Raw genomic sequence first — 19285 nt, 5'->3', positions numbered from 1 at the left:
GATCCTGACAGCATAATTTATTGATTGTGGCCTCTCACCAAGCATGTTTCAAGAGGAACAGGAGGAGATGCTGTTTAGTGATGCACGAAACTTAGAGCAGCCAAGGTCACTAGAAAATGATGGTGGGGAAGGGCAAATTTTGACTAAAGAGGTAGATGATGATGAGACACAGTTGCTGATAAGTCAAGTTGTTGTTAAGTCACCAAGTCAGGAGGACCAGGGTGTGGCAGTGGAAAACAAGGTGGTGGATGATGAAGTCATCTACCTAACTTGGGAAGCTGGCATGCAGAGTGAAGTTAGCAGCACAGAAGGGAATGGATCAGCAGTACTGAATCGGGCAGGAAGAGGCAGTGGGGTAACCAGAGGGAGAAGCTGGGCAACAGTTCCGCAGAGCATCGAGACTCATGAATTTCTCCGTCAAAGAGTTAGGTGTTCCCCATTCTGGAACTTTTTCTAAAGAGAGTTCTGAGATAATAAAAATGGTAATTTGCAGCCTGTGCCATGCCAAGAACAGTAAGGGCCTGATCACTAAGAGTCTAAACACCACCAGTATGATCATACACATGCCATCTAAGCACTTGACTCGGTGAGTCGAGCAAGTCCTCGATTGGTGTCAGTTATCGACACCACTTCCTCTTTGCATGTGCTAGGTGCTTCCCAATCCTCTGTCCATGACACTGGTGCAGATGCCTCCTGCCCTCCACCTGTCCTTTTACAGTCTGAGTGAAAAATAGTAGCATGTGCACAGCTGTTAGGGAGGTGCCAGAGTAGGTTCCCACACCATAAGTATTAATTCAAGAAACTCGGCACTCAACTTAATTATGTGCAAGAATATACGATTTTAATGAAGTCCACAAGATGTAGTTAACATAGAAACGTTTCAATCACAAAACAGGACCATCATCAGTCACTAGCAACTCTTATTTGCAAAAAAGGTAGGACTCATTAAGGCACATTCGCATTATAGATATTGCAGAGATTATGAAAACAGCCACGTAGTCTCTCAGGGACCAGCGGTGGATACCACGTCCGTAGCGTCACACAGGCTAGGCGCACAATTCTATTACTAAGGTCAGCCACTTTTCTTGGCTCCTCCACTCTACGTGGCTGTTTTCATAATCTCTGCAATACCTATAATGCGAATCTGCCCAAATGAGTCCTAACTTTTTTGCAAATAACAGTTGCTAGTGACTGATGAAGGTCCTGTTTTGTGACCAAAACGTTTCTATGTTAACTATATCTTGTGGACTTCATTAAAATCATATATTCTTGCACATAATTAAGTTGAGTGCCGAGTTTCTTGAATTAATATTTGGACATAGGGTTGAGCGACTTTCATTTTTTTAAGATCGAGTAGGGTTTTGGGAAACCCGATTTTGTCCAGAGTCGAGTCGAGTGCAGTCGGCCGATTATCGCTAAAAGTCGGGGATCGACCGAAACACGAAACCCAATGCAAGTCAATGGGGAAGCATAGTCGGCAGTGAGTGGAGGCCAGGAAAACACCTACAGTGCCCATTTTAATGCCAAAAACATCCATTCTTGTTTCTGAAGCTTGCCAATCTTAATTAACTGTATAATAATAGTTGGGCATAGGGAATTGGGGGAAAGTTGTGGGGGGAGTAGGGCTGGCTCAAGTTTTTCGTGGGCCCAGGAAATGCGGACTACGTCACGGCGGTGTTGCAGGGAAAGGTAAGTATTTAAACGTTGCAAGTGCTGTGATCCTGAGCAAGCAGGGGGGGGCCCACTCGTTCGCATTGCCACTGGCACAGGGCCCCTCAAAGTACGGCGGTGTGTTTGCATGGCGGGGGCGCCTCCCACCAGCAGCGACACTTTTGCGTACTCTGAGGGGCCCTGTGCCAGTGACGTCGCCAACGAGTATGCCCCCCCACCTGATGAAGGAACCTGCACTTTCATCTGCACCTTCCTCTTTGTCCCTGTGTAAGGTGGTATAACATGCGGGAAGGGGAACCTTACTTTCAGCAGGGTCAGATTCTGGCTGTGTAGAGTACAAGGGGAATGTAGTGGTCTAGGTCAATGTACCAGCAGACTCATTTAGCAGTGGCTGGGCAATGGGCAGGATGAGGAGGAAACAGATATAGGGCCAAAGAATAAAGTAGGCTACATGCAGTTCAAAATTGGTAACAGGACTAAACAGGCGGCATTGCTTTGTTCAGTGGAGTAGCAAACCCAAGAGCAGCAGACACTGTTTCAAGGGCCTAACCACACTAGTAGGCCAAATGCAGTTTAATATCTGATAGTATAGGGCGAAAGCCAGAATGTGGAAGCTCAGCTTTGTTCAGTTGAGGACAACACCAGGGAGGGGCAGACACCTTTAGTAGGCCGGAAAAGCCTATTGCATTTTTTAAAATGGTAATTTGGAGCAGAAGGTTGAAGCTCAGCTTTATTTAGTTGAGGGCAACACCAGGCAGGGGCACACAGACAGACACCTTTAGTAGGCCGGAAAAGCCTATTGCATTTTTTAAAATGGTAATTTGGAGCAGAAGGTTGAAGCTCAGCTTTATTTAGTTGAGGGCAACACCAGGGAGGGGCAGAAGCCGTTAGTAGGCCCTAACCACCATTTTTTTTTTTTAAAACCACTTAATGAGAGCCGGAAGGTTGAAGCTCAGCTTTATTTAGTTGAGGACAACACCAGGCAGGGGCACACAGACAGACACCTTTAGTAGGCCGGAAAAGCCTATTGCATTTTTTAAAATGGTAATTTGGAGCAGAAGGTTGAAGCTCAGCTTTATTTAGTTGAGGACAACACTAGGCAGGGGCACACAGACAGACACCTTTAGTAGGCCGGAAAAGCCTATTGCATTTTTTAAAATGGTAATTTGGAGCAGAAGGTTGAAGCTCAGCTTTATTTAGTTGAGGACAACACCAGGCAGGGGCACACAGACAGACACCTTTAGTAGGCCGGAAAAGCCTATTGCATTTTTTAAAATGGTAATTTGGAGCAGAAGGTTGAAGCTCAGCTTTATTTAGTTGAGGGCAACACCAGGGAGGGGCAGAAGCCGTTAGTAGGCCCTAACCACCATTTTTTTTTTTTAAAACCACTTAATGAGAGCCGGAAGGTTGAAGCTCAGCTTTATTTAGTTGAGGACAACACCAGGCAGGGGCACACAGACAGACACCTTTAGTAGGCCGGAAAAGCCTATTGCATTTTTTAAAATGGTAATTTGGAGCAGAAGGTTGAAGCTCAGCTTTATTTAGTTGAGGGCAACACCAGGGAGGGGCAGAAGCCGTTAGTAGGCCCTAACCACCATTTTTTTTTTTTAAAACCACTTAATGAGAGCCGGAAGGTTGAAGCTCAGCTTTATTTAGTTGAGGACAACACCAGGCAGGGGCACACAGACAGACACCTTTAGTAGGCCGGAAAAGCCTATTGCATTTTTTAAAATGGTAATTTGGAGCAGAAGGTTGAAGCTCAGCTTTATTTAGTTGAGGACAACACCAGGCAGGGGCACACAGACAGACACCTTTAGTAGGCCGGAAAAGCCTATTGCATTTTTTAAAATGGTAATTTGGAGCAGAAGGTTGAAGCTCAGCTTTATTTAGTTGAGGGCAACACCAGGCAGGGGCACACAGACAGACACCTTTAGTAGGCCGGAAAAGCCTATTGCATTTTTTAAAATGGTAATTTGGAGCAGAAGGTTGAAGCTCAGCTTTATTTAGTTGAGGGCAACACCAGGGAGGAGCAGAAGCCGTTAGTAGGCCCTAACCACCATTTTTTTTTTTTAAAACCACTTAATGAGAGCCGGAAGGTTGAAGCTCAGCTTTATTTAGTTGAGGACAACACCAGGCAGGGGCACACAGACAGACACCTTTAGTAGGCCGGAAAAGCCTATTGCATTTTTTAAAATGGTAATTTTGAGCAGAAGGTTGAAGCTCAGCTTTATTTAGTTGAGGACAACACCAGGCAGGGGCACACAGACAGACACCTTTAGTAGGCCGGAAAAGCCTATTGCATTTTTTAAAATGGTAATTTGGAGCAGAAGGTTGAAGCTCAGCTTTATTTAGTTGAGGACAACACCAGGCAGGGGCACACAGACAGACACCTTTAGTAGGCCAGAAAAGCCTATTGCATTTTTTAAAATGGTAATTTGGAGCAGAAGGTTGAAGCTCAGCTTTATTTAGTTGAGGGCAACACCAGGGAGGGGCAGAAGCCGTTAGTAGGCCCTAACCACCATTTTTTTTTTTTAAAACCACTTAATGAGAGCCGGAAGGTTGAAGCTCAGCTTTATTTAGTTGAGGACAACACCAGGCAGGGGCACACAGACAGACACCTTTAGTAGGCCGGAAAAGCCTATTGCATTTTTTAAAATGGTAATTTGGAGCAGAAGGTTGAAGCTCAGCTTTATTTAGTTGAGGGCAACACCAGGGAGGGGCAGAAGCCGTTAGTAGGCCCTAACCACCATTTTTTTTTTTTAAAACCACTTAATGAGAGCCGGAAGGTTGAAGCTCAGCTTTATTTAGTTGAGGACAACACCAGGCAGGGGCACACAGACAGACACCTTTAGTAGGCCGGAAAAGCCTATTGCATTTTTTAAAATGGTAATTTGGAGCAGAAGGTTGAAGCTCAGCTTTATTTAGTTGAGGACAACACCAGGCAGGGGCACACAGACAGACACCTTTAGTAGGCCGGAAAAGCCTATTGCATTTTTTAAAATGGTAATTTGGAGCAGAAGGTTGAAGCTCAGCTTTATTTAGTTGAGGGCAACACCAGGCAGGGGCACACAGACAGACACCTTTAGTAGGCCGGAAAAGCCTATTGCATTTTTTAAAATGGTAATTTGGAGCAGAAGGTTGAAGCTCAGCTTTATTTAGTTGAGGACAACACCAGGCAGGGGCACACAGACAGACACCTTTAGTAGGCCGGAAAAGCCTATTGCATTTTTTAAAATGGTAATTTGGAGCAGAAGGTTGAAGCTCAGCTTTATTTAGTTGAGGGCAACACCAGGGAGGGGCAGAAGCCGTTAGTAGGCCCTAACCAAAGTTGAAGGCCAAATGCAGTTTAATTTCTGATACTATAGGCCGAAAGCCAGAAGGTGGAAGCTCCGATTTAGACAGTGGAGGACAATTTGAATTAGGGACTGCAGACAGACTTAGTAGGCTGTCCCCTGTGGACCATGCATCCACCACATTAACCCATTGCGCCGTAATGGACACGTAATCTTCCGTGGCCATGCCTACAGGTCCATGCGTCTGTTGTCAGGTGCACCTTTGTACTCACAGATTGCCAGAGTGCATGGACAATGCGGTCTTCTACATGCTGGTGGAGGGTTGGGATGGCTTTTCTCGCAAAAGAAGTGTCGACTGGTTAGCTTGTAGCGTGGTACAGCGTAGTCCATCATGGCCTTATTAATAGTAAATAAAATATATAACTAGGCTCTATGAACTTTTAAATAGGTTCCAGGGGTACACGGGCAGCATTGGTGTGGTCAGTGGAGGAGTATTGCAAGTAGGGGCTGCAGACAGGCTATCAAAGGCCTAAAATAACAAACAGTAGGCAGTCATGGCAGTTTTACATCGGTTACATGGATACACAGGCAGGCACTCCAGGCAGCATTGTGGTCAGTGGAGGAGTATTGCAAGTAGGGGCCGCAGACAGGCTATCAAAGGCCTAAAATAACAAACAGTAGGCAGTCATGGCAGTTTTACATCGGTTACATGGATACACAGGCAGGCACTCCAGGCAGCATTGTGGTCAGTGGAGGAGTATTGCAAGTAGGGGCCGCAGACAGGCTATCAAAGGCCTAAAATAACAAACAATAGGCTCATTGCAGTTTTACAGCGGTTACATGGATAGACGGGCAGGCAGCTTGGTGGTCAGTGGAGGAGTATTTAAAGTAGGGACCGCAGACAGGCTTCAAAGGCCTAACATAAGAAAATGGGCTGGCTGTAGGCACTTTATAATTGGTTCCAGGGGTACACGGGCAGCAGTGGTCTGGCCAGTGGAGGACTAGTGGAAGGAGGGACCGCAGACAGGCTTCAAAGGCCTAACATAAAAAAACGGGCTGGCTGTAGGCACTTTATAATTGGTTCCAGGGGTACACGGGCAGCAGTGGTCTGGTCAGTGGAGGACTAGTGGAAGGAGGGACCGCAGACAGGCTTCAAAGGCCTAACATAAAAAAATGGGCTGGCTGTAGGCACTTTATAATTGGTTCCAGGGGTACACGGGCAGCAGTGGTCTGGCCAGTGGAGGACTAGTGGAAGGAGGGACCGCAGACAGGCTTCAAAGGCCTAACATAAAAAAATGGGCTGGCTGTAGGCACTTTATAATTGGTTCCAGGGGTACACGGGCAGCAGTGGTCTGGCCAGTGGAGGACTAGTGGAAGGAGGGACCGCAGACAGGCTTCAAAGGCCTAACATAAAAAAATGGGCTGGCTGTAGGCACTTTATAATTGGTTCCAGGGGTACACGGGCAGCAGTGGTCTGGTCAGTGGAGGACTAGTGGAAGGAGGGACCGCAGACAGGCTTCAAAGGCCTAACATAAAAAAATGGGCTGGCTGTAGGCACTTTATAATTGGTTCCAGGGGTACACGGGCAGCAGTGGTCTGGCCAGTGGAGGACTAGTGGAAGGAGGGACCGCAGACAGGCTTCAAAGGCCTAACATAAAAAAATGGGCTGGCTGTAGGCACTTTATAATTGGTTCCAGGGGTACACGGGCAGCAGTGGTCTGGTCAGTGGAGGACTAGTGGAAGGAGGGACCGCAGACAGGCTTCAAAGGCCTAACATAAAAAAATGGGCTGGCTGTAGGCACTTTATAATTGGTTCCAGGGGTACACGGGCAGCAGTGGTCTGGTCAGTGGAGGACTAGTGGAAGGAGGGACCGCAGACAGGCTTCAAAGGCCTAACATAAAAAAATGGGCTGGCTGTAGGCACTTTATAATTGGTTCCAGGGGTACACGGGCAGCAGTGGTCTGGCCAGTGGAGGACTAGTGGAAGGAGGGACCGCAGACAGGCTTCAAAGGCCTAACATAAAAAAATGGGCTGGCTGTAGGCACTTTATAATTGGTTCCAGGGGTACACGGGCAGCAGTGGTCTGGTCAGTGGAGGACTAGTGGAAGGAGGGACCGCAGACAGGCTTCAAAGGCCTAACATAAAAAAATGGGCTGGCTGTAGGCACTTTATAATTGGTTCCAGGGGTACACGGGCAGCAGTGGTCTGGCCAGTGGAGGACTAGTGGAAGGAGGGACCGCAGACAGGCTTCAAAGGCCTAACATAAAAAAATGGGCTGGCTGTAGGCACTTTATAATTGGTTCCAGGGGTACACGGGCAGCAGTGGTCTGGTCAGTGGAGGACTAGTGGAAGGAGGGACCGCAGACAGGCTTCAAAGGCCTAACATAAAAAAATGGGCTGGCTGTAGGCACTTTATAATTGGTTCCAGGGGTACACGGGCAGCAGTGGTCTGGTCAGTGGAGGACTAGTGGAAGGAGGGACCGCAGACAGGCTTCAAAGGCCTAACATAAAAAAATGGGCTGGCTGTAGGCACTTTATAATTGGTTCCAGGGGTACACGGGCAGCAGTGGTCTGGTCAGTGGAGGACTAGTGGAAGGAGGGACCGCAGACAGGCTTCAAAGGCCTAAAATAACAAACAATAGGCTCATGGCAGTTTTACAGCGGTTACATGGATACACGGGCAGCTTGGTGGTGAGTGGAGGAGTAGTGCAAGGAGTGTCTGTCCCAGTACTCCCAAAATATAAATAGATGTTAATGTCTCGCAAAACAACCAAAACAAAAAAAAAGGTGGCATACTTAGGTACAGGGGTGGGCTCATCTGCTGAGTTTCTGACATAGTAATTTGGCAGTAACTATTTAATGGTGCCAATATAGGACACAGACACAGACTACTTTAAGTTGCATCATAGATGTCTACAAATTTGTATTGTCAGTGCCAGACATTGAATGATGTCAGCGAATAGACTAAAGATTGGTGGAGCTGTGCGACATAATTTTGCATGTGGTAGAGCACATTTTGAGCTGGGGTAGGGGGGAACTCTCTAGAGGCCGGCGGGACCGCCCCAGGGCCCCTCATGTTACAACGGTGTGTCTGACGTTGGGTGCGCACCACCACCGCCAGAGACACTACATTGTACTATGAGGGACCCAGTAGCAATGCCGTCAACCAAAAGCGAGCACACCCACCTCTTCAGACAAACAGCAGTCTCACGGGTGCTTGCGCCAAGTCGCGATACCACGGCCCCGTGTGGGGAGTTTGGCCATTTAGGGAGGTGTAAACATGTCGTATGCTGTACAATCAGCTGCAGCAAATTAGACATTAGAAAAGTAATTCACAGGCAAGAGCCTTTCATAGGAAAGCTAGGTGTCGGCCGGGCAAGGTGGGGCAAAAGATTTCGAAATCCAGTTGTGGTTCATTTTAATGAATGTTAGATCGTCAACATTTTGGGTAGCCAGACGAGTCCTTTTTTCGGTTAATATTGAACCTGCAGCACTGAATACTCTTTCTGATAGGACACTTGCTGCCGGGCAAGCAAGCTCCTGCAATGCATATTCTGCCAATTCTGGCCAGGTGTCTAATTTGGAGGCCCAGTAATCAAATGGGAATGACGGTTGAGGGAGAACATCGATAAGGGATGAAAAATAGTTAGTAACCATACTGGACAAATGTTGTCTCCTGTCACTTTCAATTGATGCAGCAGTACCTGTCCTGTCTGCGGTCATAGCAAAATCACTCCACAACCTGGTCAGAAAACCCCTCTGTCCAACGCCACTTCTGATGTGTGCACCCCTAACACTCCTAGTCTGCTGCCCCCTGGAGCTCGTGTGAGAACGATCACGTGCGCTGTGTGCTGGGAATGCCTGAAGCAAACGGTCAACAAGAGTTGATTGTTTGGTTGCTAATATTAGTTCCAAGTTCTCATGTGGCATAATATTTTGCAATTTGCCTTTATAGCGTGGATCAAGGAGGCAGGCCAACCAGTAATCGTCATCGTTCATCATTTTCGTAATGCGTGTGTCCCTTTTTAGGATACGTAAGGCATAATCCGCCATGTGGGCCAAAGTTCCAGTTGTCAAATCTCCGGTTGTGATTGGTTGAGGGGCAGTTGCAGGCAAATCTACGTCACTTGTGTCCCTCAAAAAACCAGAACCCGGCCGTGACACGCAACCAATTTCCTGTGCCCCCGGGAAAGGTTCGGCATTAAAAATATACTCATCCCCATCATCCTCCTCGTCCTCCACCTCCTCTTCGCCCGCTACCTCGTCCTGTACACTGCCCTGACCAGACAATGGCTGACTGTCATCAAGGCTTTCCTCTTCCTCTGGTGCAGACGCCTGCTCCTTTATGTGCGTCAAACTTTGCATCAGCAGACGCATTAGGGGGATGCTCATGCTTATTACGGCGTTGTCTGCACTAACCAGCCGTGTGCATTCCTCAAAACACTGAAGGACTTGACACATGTCTTGTATCTTAGACCACTGCACACCTGACAACTCCATGTCTGCCATCCTACTGCCTGCCCGTGTATCCTCCCACAAATAAATAACAGCACGCCTCTGTTCGCACAGTCTCTGAAGCATGTGCAGTGTTGAGTTCCACCTTGTTGCAACGTCTATGATTAGGCGATGCTGGGGAAGGTTCAAAGACCGCTGATAGGTCTGCATACGGCTGGCGTGTACAGGCGAACGTCGGATATGTGAGCAAAGTGCACGCACTTTGAGGAGCAGGTCGGAGAACCCAGGATAAGTTTTCAATAAGCACTGCACCACCAGGTTTAAGGTGTGAGCCAGGCAAGGAATGTGTTTCAGTTGGGAAAGGGAGATGGCAGCCATGAAATTCCTTCCGTTATCACTCACTACCTTGCCTGCCTCAAGATCTACTGTGCCCAGCCATGACTGCGTTTCTTGTTGCAAGAACTCGGACAGAACTTCCGCGGTGTGTCTGTTGTCGCCCAAGCACTTCATAGCCAATACAGCCTGCTGACGCTTGGCAGTAGCTGGCCCATAATGGGACAACTGGTGTGCAACAGTGTCATCTGCCGATGGAGTGGTTGGCAGACTGCGTTCTGTGGAAGAGCTGTAGCTTCTGCAGGAGGACAAGGAGGAGGAGGAGGAGGGGGTGCGAACGCCTACAGCCAACTGTTTCCTAGACCGTGGGCTAGGCACAACTGTCCCTAAATTGATGTCGCCTGTGGACCCTGCATCCACCACATTCACCCAGTGTGCCGTGATGGACACATAACGTCCCTGGCCATGCCTACTGGTCCATGCATCTGTAGTCAGGTGCACCTTTGTACTCACAGATTGCCTGAGTGCATGGACGATGCGCTGTTTAACATGCTGGTGCAGGGCTGGGATGGCTTTTCTGGAAAAAAAGTGTCGACTGGGTAGCTCGTATCGTGGTTCAGCGTACTCCATCAGGGCTTTGAAAGCTTCGCTTTCAACTAACCGGTAGGGCATCATCTCTAACGAGATTAGTCTAGCTATGTGGGCGTTAAAACACTGTGTACGCGGATGCGAGGATAAGTACTTCCTTTTTCTAACCAGAGTCTCATGTAGGGTGAGCTGGACTGGAGAGCTGGAGATCGTGGAACTTTCGGGTGTGCCGGTGTACATGGCAGACTGAGAGACGGTTGGAGACGGTATTGTTTCCGCCGGTGCCCTAGATGCAATATTTCCTCCTACAAAACTGGTGATTCCCTGACCCTGACTGCTTTTGGCTGGCAAAGAAACCTGCACAGATACTGCCGGTGGTGCGGAAAATGGTGGCCTTACAGTGACGGAAGGGATGTTGCGTTGCTGACTAGCTTCATTGGCCGAGGGTGCTACAACCTTGAGGGACGTTTGGTAGTTAGTCCAGGCTTGAAAATGCATGGTGGTTAAGTGTCTATGCATGCAACTAGTATTTAGACTTTTCAGATTCTGACCTCTGCTTAAGCTAGTTGAACATTTTTGACAGATGACTTTGCGCTGATCAGTTGGATGTTGTTTAAAAAAATGCCAGACTGCACTCTTCCTAGACTCGGATCCCTTTTCAGGGATTGCAGACTGAGCTTTAACCGGATGGCAACGCTGTGCTCCAACTAGTTTTGGCTTTGACACGCGTTTTGGGCCAGATACGGGCCCGGCAGATGGAACCTGTTGCGATGTTGATGCCTGCTGCGGCCCCTCCTCCACCTCCGCTTCTGAACTACTGCCGCCTGCACCCTGTTCCCCCAATGGCTGCCAATCGGGGTCAATAACTGGGTCATCTATTACCTCCTCTTCGAGCTCGTGTGCAACTTCGTCTGTGTCACTGTGTCGGTCGGTGGTATAGCGTTCGTGGCGGGGCAACATAGTCTCATCAGGGTCTGATTGTGGATCTGTACCCTGAGAGGGCAATGTGGTGGTCTGAGTCAAAGGAGCAGCATAGTACTCTGGCTGTGGCTGTGCATCAGTGCACTCCATGTCAGAATATACTTGTAATGGGCATGGCCTGTTAAATGTTTCACTTTCTAAGCCAGGGACGGTATGTGTAAAGAGCTCCATGGAGTGACCCGTTGTGTCGCCTGCTGCATCCTTCTCTCTTGTTGTAGTTTTTGCTGAGGAGGACAAGGAAGCGACTTGTCCCTGACCGTGAACATCCACAAGCGACGCGCTGCTTTTACATTTACCAGTTTCGGAAGAGGAGGCAAAAGAGCTAGAGGCTGAGTCTGCAATGTAAGCCAAAACTTGCTGTTGCTGCTCCGCCTTTAAAAGCGGTTTTCCTACTCCCAGAAAAGAGAGCGTTCGAGGCCTTGTGTAGCCTGACGACGAAACTGGCTCCACAGCTCCAGACTTAGGTGGAATATTTTTATCCCCACGACCACCTGATGCTCCACTACCACTACCATCATTACCAGCTGACAATGAACGCCCACGACGACCTCTTGCACCAGACTTCCTCATTGTTTTAAAATCTTAACCAAAGTAACTTTATTTGTTGCTGTCAAACAACTTACACGGTGAGCTATAACTTCAGTATGATTTCAATATCCCTTAACAGGTTGGTGAGACCACAAGGAAAATCAGGCACAATGTTACACACTCTGTTTTCTGTGGCACAAAATCACAGAGATGACACACACGCAGGACTGTCACTCAAGCACTAATGTCAATATTAATCTCCCACCTAATTTTTTTTTTTTTTTTTCTCAGGGAGACTTTAGAAACCAAATAATATTAAAAAAAAAAAAAAAAAAAAGGCTTTCTATGGCCCACAATTAGAGAGAGAGAGGTGGCACACCCAGGAGTCAAGACTGGCGCACAAGCTGAAAGGGCAATATTACTCTCCCACTGTTTTTTTAAGTTTTTTTTATTTCAGGGAGACTTTAGAAACCAAATAATATTAAAAAAAAAAAATAAAAAAATAGGCTTTCTATAGCCCACTGAATGAGAGAGAGAGGTGGCACACCCAGGAGTCAAGACTGGCACACAAGCTGAAAGGGCAATATTACTCTCCCACTGTTTTTTTATTTATTTATTTTTTTTTTTCAGGGAGACTTTAGAAACCAAATAATAAGAAAAAAAATAAATAAATAAATAGGCTTTCTATAGCCCACTGAATGAGAGATAGCACACACAGCAGTGGCACACAAGCCCTGACTGAGGCCAATATTTTTCTCCCACTGATTGATGTAGTGTTTTTGTGTTGAGGTAGATTTTAGAACACAAATCAAGGAAAAAAAAAAAAAAATGCTTTCTATGGCCCACTGAATGAGAGAGAGGTGGCACACCCAGGAGTCAAGACTGGCACACAAGCTGAAAGGGCAATATTACTCTCCCACTGTTTTTTTTATGTATTTTTTGTTTTTTAAGGGAGACTTTAGAAACCCAATAATATTTAAAAAAATAAATAAATAGGTTTTCTATGGCCCACTGAATGAGAGGGAGAGAGGTGGCACACCCAGGAGTCAAGCCTGGCACACAAGCTGAAAGGGCAATATTACTCTCCCACTGTTTTTTTATGTATTTTTTGTTTTTTAAGGGAGACTTTAGAAACCCAATAATATTTAAAAAAAAAATAAATAGGCTTTCTATGGCCCACTGAATGAGAGGGAGAGAGGTGGCACACCCAGGAGTCAAGACTGGCACACAAGCTGAAAGGGCAATATTACTCTCCCACTGTTTTTTTATGTTTTTTTTTTTTTTTTTCAGGGAGACTTTAGAAACCAAATAATAAGAAAAAAAATAAATAAATAAATAGGCTTTCTATAGCCCACTGAATGAGAGATAGCACACACAGCAGTGGCACACAAGCCCTGACTGAGGCCAATATTTTTCTCCCACTGATTGATGTAGTGTTTTTGTGTTGAGGTAGATTTTAGAACACAAATCAAGGGAAAAAAAAAATGCTTTCTATGGCCCACTGAATGAGAGAGAGGTGGCACACCCAGGAGTCAAGACTGGCACACAAGCTGAAAGGGCAATATTACTCTCCCACTGTTTTTTTATGTATTTTTTGTTTTTTAAGGGAGACTTTAGAAACCCAATAATATTTAAAAAAAAAAAAATGCTTTCTATGGCCCACTGAATGAGAGAGAGGTGGCACACCCAGGAGTCAAGACTGGCACACAAGCTGAAAGGGCAATATTACTCTCCCACTGTTTTTTTATGTATTTTTTGTTTTTTAAGGGAGACTTTAGAAACCCAATAATATTTAAAAAAAAAAATAAATAGGCTTTCTATGGCCCACTGAATGAGAGGGAGAGAGGTGGCACACCCAGGAGTCAAGACTGGCACACAAGCTGAAAGGGCAATATTACTCTCCCACTGTTTTTTTATGTTTTTTTTTTTTTTTCAGGGAGACTTTAGAAACCAAATAATATTAAAAAAAACAAAAAAAAAAATAGCCTTTCTATGGCCCACTGAATGAGAGAGAGAGGTGGCACACCCAGGAGTCAAGACTGGCACACAAGCTGAAAGGGCAATATTACTCTCCCACTGTTTTTTTAGGTATTTTTTTTTTTTCAGGGAGACTTTAGAAACCAAATAATATTAAAAAAAAAAAAAAAAAAAAAAAATAGGCTTTCTATAGCCCACTGAATGAGAGATAGCACACACAGCAGTGGCACACAAGCCCTGACTGAGGCCAATATTTTTCTCCCACTGATTGATGTAGTGTTTTTGTGTTGAGGTAGAATTTAGAACACAAATCACGGAAAAAATAAATAGGCTTTCTATGGCCCACTCAGTGAGAGATGGCACACACAGGGATGGCACTGTAGCAGAAATGCCAATCTTAATCTCCCACAAAAAAAACAAAAAAAAAAACAGGGACTGTCCTACAATTACTATCTCCCTGCAGTAATCTAAGCCAGGTATGGCAGGCAGCAATAGGAGTGGACTGATGCACAAATTAAATAAAAAGTGTGGACAAACAAAAAAGATAGCTGTGCAGAAAGGAAGGAACAAGAGGATATGTGCTTTGAAAAAAGCAGTTGGTTTCCACAGTGGCGTACACACAGCAATACAGCTATCACGGAGCCTTCTAGGGCAGCCCAATGAGCTACAGCGCTGAGGGGAAAAAAAAAAAAATAGCTTCCACAGTCCCTGCACACCGAAGGTGGTGTTGGACAGTGGAAATCGCTGCAGCACAAGCGGTTTGGTGGTTAGTGGACCCTGCCTAACGCTCTCCCTGCTTCTGACGAAGCGGCAGCAACCTGTCCCTAAGCTCAGATCAGCAGCAGTAAGATGGCGGTCGGCGGGAACGCCCCTTTATAGCCCCTGTGACGCCGCAGACAGCAAGCCAATCACTGCAATGCCCTTCTCTAAGATGGTGGGGACCAGGATCTATGTCATCACGCTGCCCACACTCTGCGTTCACCTTCATTGGCTGAGAAATGGCGCTTTTCGCGTCATTGAAACGCGACTTTGGCGCGAAAGTCGCGTACCGCATGGCCGACAAGCACAGGGGTCGGATCGGGTTTCATGAGACGCCGACTTAGCCAAAAGTCGGCGACTTTTGAAAATGATCGACCCGTTTCGCTCAACCCTACTTGGACAGTCTGAGGCATCATTATCAGGCACTTATAAAACTTCTCCCAGCACAGCAATCAACTGTCCCTATCCCAGGCCTTGGAACGAAAAAGAAAGTTCCCAGCCACTCACCCACAGGTCCAAATGCTAAACGGGCACATTTTCAGGCTGCTTTCCATTGAAATGTTGCCATTTATGTTTGTAGACATTGAGGATTTCCGCTGACTCATCGTGACAGCAGTCTCTCAGTACTCGGTCACCAGCCGATGCTATTTTGAATGATCCCCACCTTGTACCCGCACATGTCCAAGAACATCACCTGTGCCCTTACCAATGCACTTACAAGGATTGTCCACCTATTAACCGAATTGTGAACAAGTACTTGTGGCCAGGTATGCTACTGTGGCACCCCAGAAGTTCAGGTACCACAGTGGTATTACCTTCCTCTCGGGGAGGGTGATGCCATGCCTTGAAATGAGGAGGATCTCTATGACAGGTAACCTGTACATGCAACACTTTCTGACTCCAGGCCAGAAGGGGGAGCTCTAGACCCAATTTCAGGGGAGCTTCCCTAGATATATATTTTCTGGCTTGGAGGAGGAGTTAGTTAGATTGTGTGAGACAGTGAAGGAGGAAGGAGCACAGGAGGAGTGAGGAGCTGGAGGAGAGCTGTGACTGGGCTCCCTCCATGCTGAAGCATAGACACCGAACACAGGGAGTCCAAGGCTGCGTGCGACTGTATGCCCCACAGCAAAATCCAGAGGGCAGGAGATTGAAAGTAACTTGCCCACATCTACACCTTGAGGTACAGCAACCTACAGAGCCCAGAATCACCGTGAATAGAGACCCCTATAAAACGGCTTTTGTTGCCTACCATGCAGGAACTGTCCCAGGACAGAGAATGAGAGAGGACCTTGAAAGAAGCCATAGGCAGCTAGGGACTATTATACAGCACATAGTGGAAGGCTCCCAATCTGACCTGGCAGAAGGAATTTAACTCGATTCCAGGCTGCCTAGACTCCACCATCACCTGTTGCTGGTACCCTGGACTGTGGCCGTGAACCATCAGTAAAACAGGTAATGAGACTGCAACCTTGTGTCCTCTAATTATTTCTGGCACCACACCATCTTTTCCTACAACGCCGGGAGCCCCGGGGACCCAAGTTCACCTGTGGGAAGCCATAGCATCCTTGCTGCACTACCATCACTCCCTAGAGGATCCCTTTAAGCAGCATTGGTCACTCCTGACTGAATATCACAGGTGGCATCACGAACATTCTTATTTCTAATAACCCCTTTAAAGACCTTCCTTTTAATTTGGACTCCCGGGGCCACAGAAACGGTCACCGCCACCGTGACCACCCCTTTAATGACAACTGGACCCGGTAATGAGTACCCCTAGGCCCTGGCAGGCGCTCCACTACATTTTCCTGATGGCACATTGTTTGAACATTGTGCCCACCCTGGCACATCACATGGGCTACTGCTGTCGAGAATTGCTGGACCTACTTCTATTAGTTTCCTCCACTTCCTATACCAGTTCCTGCACCCCGTCCAGCTCCTCCTCATCCTCCATCTCCCATTTGGTATCTCACAGCATGTTGTCCACATCAGCTGGAAGCTGGAATCTCTGCAGCACTGATGCAGCGAAGCAGCAACAGGCACTGCTGAAGCTAATTTGTCTAGGAGAAGAACTGCACAACCCGACAGAGTTATTGAAAGGAATAACAGACAAGAGAGCTCTGTGGCTCTCAACCACGCATGGTCATGTGAGATAATGGGCATAACCTGGTGGCGGATGTGAAACTTGGCAAGCTCACACATGTACCATGTTTGGTCCATGTGCGAAACTTGGTGGTTTAGCAGTTTCTGAAAACCTACCCAGATTTGACAGAGCTTCTGGTCAAAGTACACCCCGTTAGTGTCCATTTCCGCAATTTGACTACAGCTGCCGTTGCTCTGGCAGTGCTTCAGCAGCTCATGCAAGTTTCAGCTCACCAACTGGTTTGCGACGTCACCACGTGCTGGAAGTCCACAATGCACATGCTGGCAAGGGTTGTCAGCAGAAGAGGCCAATTATGGAATACCAGCTCCAACACGCCTGTCAATATTCTGGGCACTCTTCGAACATAATAACTGGAGTGGTCATGGATATCTGACATTTGTGTGGTTCTCCAAGACTTTGAGGACTCCATAAAGATGGTGAGTGGTGATGACGTCATAGTCATCACAACTATCCCGCTTCTGTGTCGAATGAAACAGCTTTGTCCCTTCTCTCCAACATGGATGAGCTGAGGAGGGGAATGAGAAGGAAGAGATGGAGGAGGAGAAGATGGAAAGTCATTATCATGGTGGAGACAGGGAAGTGTTGGCTGTAGGGAGTATGTCACATATTGGCAACTTCATGTACTGCTGCCTTTCCTCGCATTGTATTCATCTTGGCCCAAAAAAAATGAGTACTGGTTATTGACCCTGCTAGACCCAATCTACAAGGAGAACTTTTAATCTCTCCTTTCTGAGAAAGAGGTCTACTAAAATGGTGCTATACTAGAAGGCCATTGTGGAAAATAGGTTGATAAAATTCCCATCAAACAACTCTAGCGGCAGGGTCAAGCTTCTTTTCCCAACCAAGGCCATGGAGACACACCAAGTACAGCAGATGCAGTAGTACACTGTCAACCACCATAGCCAATTTCATGATACCCTCCAAGCAACCATGCCCTGATGAGTGGGTATTTTAGACAAGGAGGGAAAAGTTTTTAAAGATGGTCAAGCAATACCTGGCCAACAAAACCAGCGTACTCTGTAATTCCTCTGCGACTTTCAGATATTGGATATCAATGCTGGACACCTTGCACAAGCTGTCCTTCTATGCCTTGGAGGTGATATGCTGCCCTGTCGCTAGCATCTTGTCTGAATAGATTTTTAGTACCGCCGGTGGGGTAATGACAGACAGGCGCTTTCGGCTGTCAACAGAAAATGCTGACCGGTTCACTCTGATAAATATGAACAAAGTCTGGATTAGCACCACTTTTCCACACCACCAGATGACAGCAGCACATAAAGTGTTTTAAATCTTAAGTATTTGAATGAGGCTCACCAGTTGTTGCCTTCAAGGGTATATGTATGATTGGATGGCCTTCCTTATAATTTTTTCCTGGATTTGCAATTTTTGCAAAGTCTTTATGGATGTAGGAATGCCATAAATGCACTTTGTTCACAATATTTGAATGAGGCATACTACATTTGGTGCCTTCAGGAGTGTATGGATGACCCTTCTTTTAATTTTTGTCTGGCTTTGCACTATGAGCCTTTATGAGTACAGAAGTTATGTCACTTATCCATGTTATGTAAATAAAAGCTTATAACCTGATGTTAAATTCATCCATTGCTTGTATAAATTATTATTTTGAAAGCTGAAACCCTCTGAAATGTGGTTTAGGTTAAGAAAATAAAATGGCATCAATGCAGAAATATTGATCAGTTAATGGACACAGAATGATCAGATTTTGGCAAGACAAAAGTTTTATCGCCCACAGAAAGTAATGTGATATTCAAACAAATAATTAACTTAAAATACAAGTATATGTTGCATAACATTGGTGATTGAAGTTGTTGTGCTATTAGAGTCATATATTTAATATTTTGTGTGACTTCCATGAGCTTGAAGGACTACATTCATGCGATTCAACAATGATTCATACAATATATTAATTAAGTCATCAGGAATAGCAAAGAATGCAGTCTTACATGCCTCCCAGAGTTCATCTAGATTCTTTGGTTATGTCTTCCAAGCTTCCTCTTTCATCCTACCCCAAACATGCTCAATGATGTTCATGTCTGGTGACTGGGCTGGCCAGTCCTTGAGCACCTTGATCTTTTTTGCCTGGAGGAACTTTGTTGTAGAGTTGGATGTATGAGATGGAGCACCATCCTGCTGCAGAATTTGACCCCTTTTATGATTTGGAATATAAGAGGTAGCTAATACTTCTATATATTTTAGGCTATTGATATTGCCTTCCACCTTGCAAATGTTTCACGCCCCCCATACTGAATGTAACCTCAGACCATGATCTTTCCACCACAAAATTTAACTGTTTTCTGGGTGTATTTTGGATCCATACAGGCTCCAGTAGGTCTCCTGCAGTATTTGCGGCAGCTGTGGTGTAATTCTACTGATGATTCATCGGAGAAATCCACCTTCTGCCACTTTTCCAGCATCCATCTGTTTAGCAGGCTGTGGGACTTTGAAAATGCCACACGATTTTTTATTTGCCTTTTGTTTAGTGCTGGCTTCTGGGCACTGATTCGACCATGGAGGCCA

Source organism: Ranitomeya variabilis, chromosome 1 (assembly GCF_051348905.1).
Source record: "Ranitomeya variabilis isolate aRanVar5 chromosome 1, aRanVar5.hap1, whole genome shotgun sequence".
Classification (NCBI taxonomy): domain Eukaryota; kingdom Metazoa; phylum Chordata; class Amphibia; order Anura; family Dendrobatidae; genus Ranitomeya; species Ranitomeya variabilis.
The sequence above is the reverse complement of the archived record's forward strand: the minus strand, read 5'-3'. Positions refer to the sequence as shown.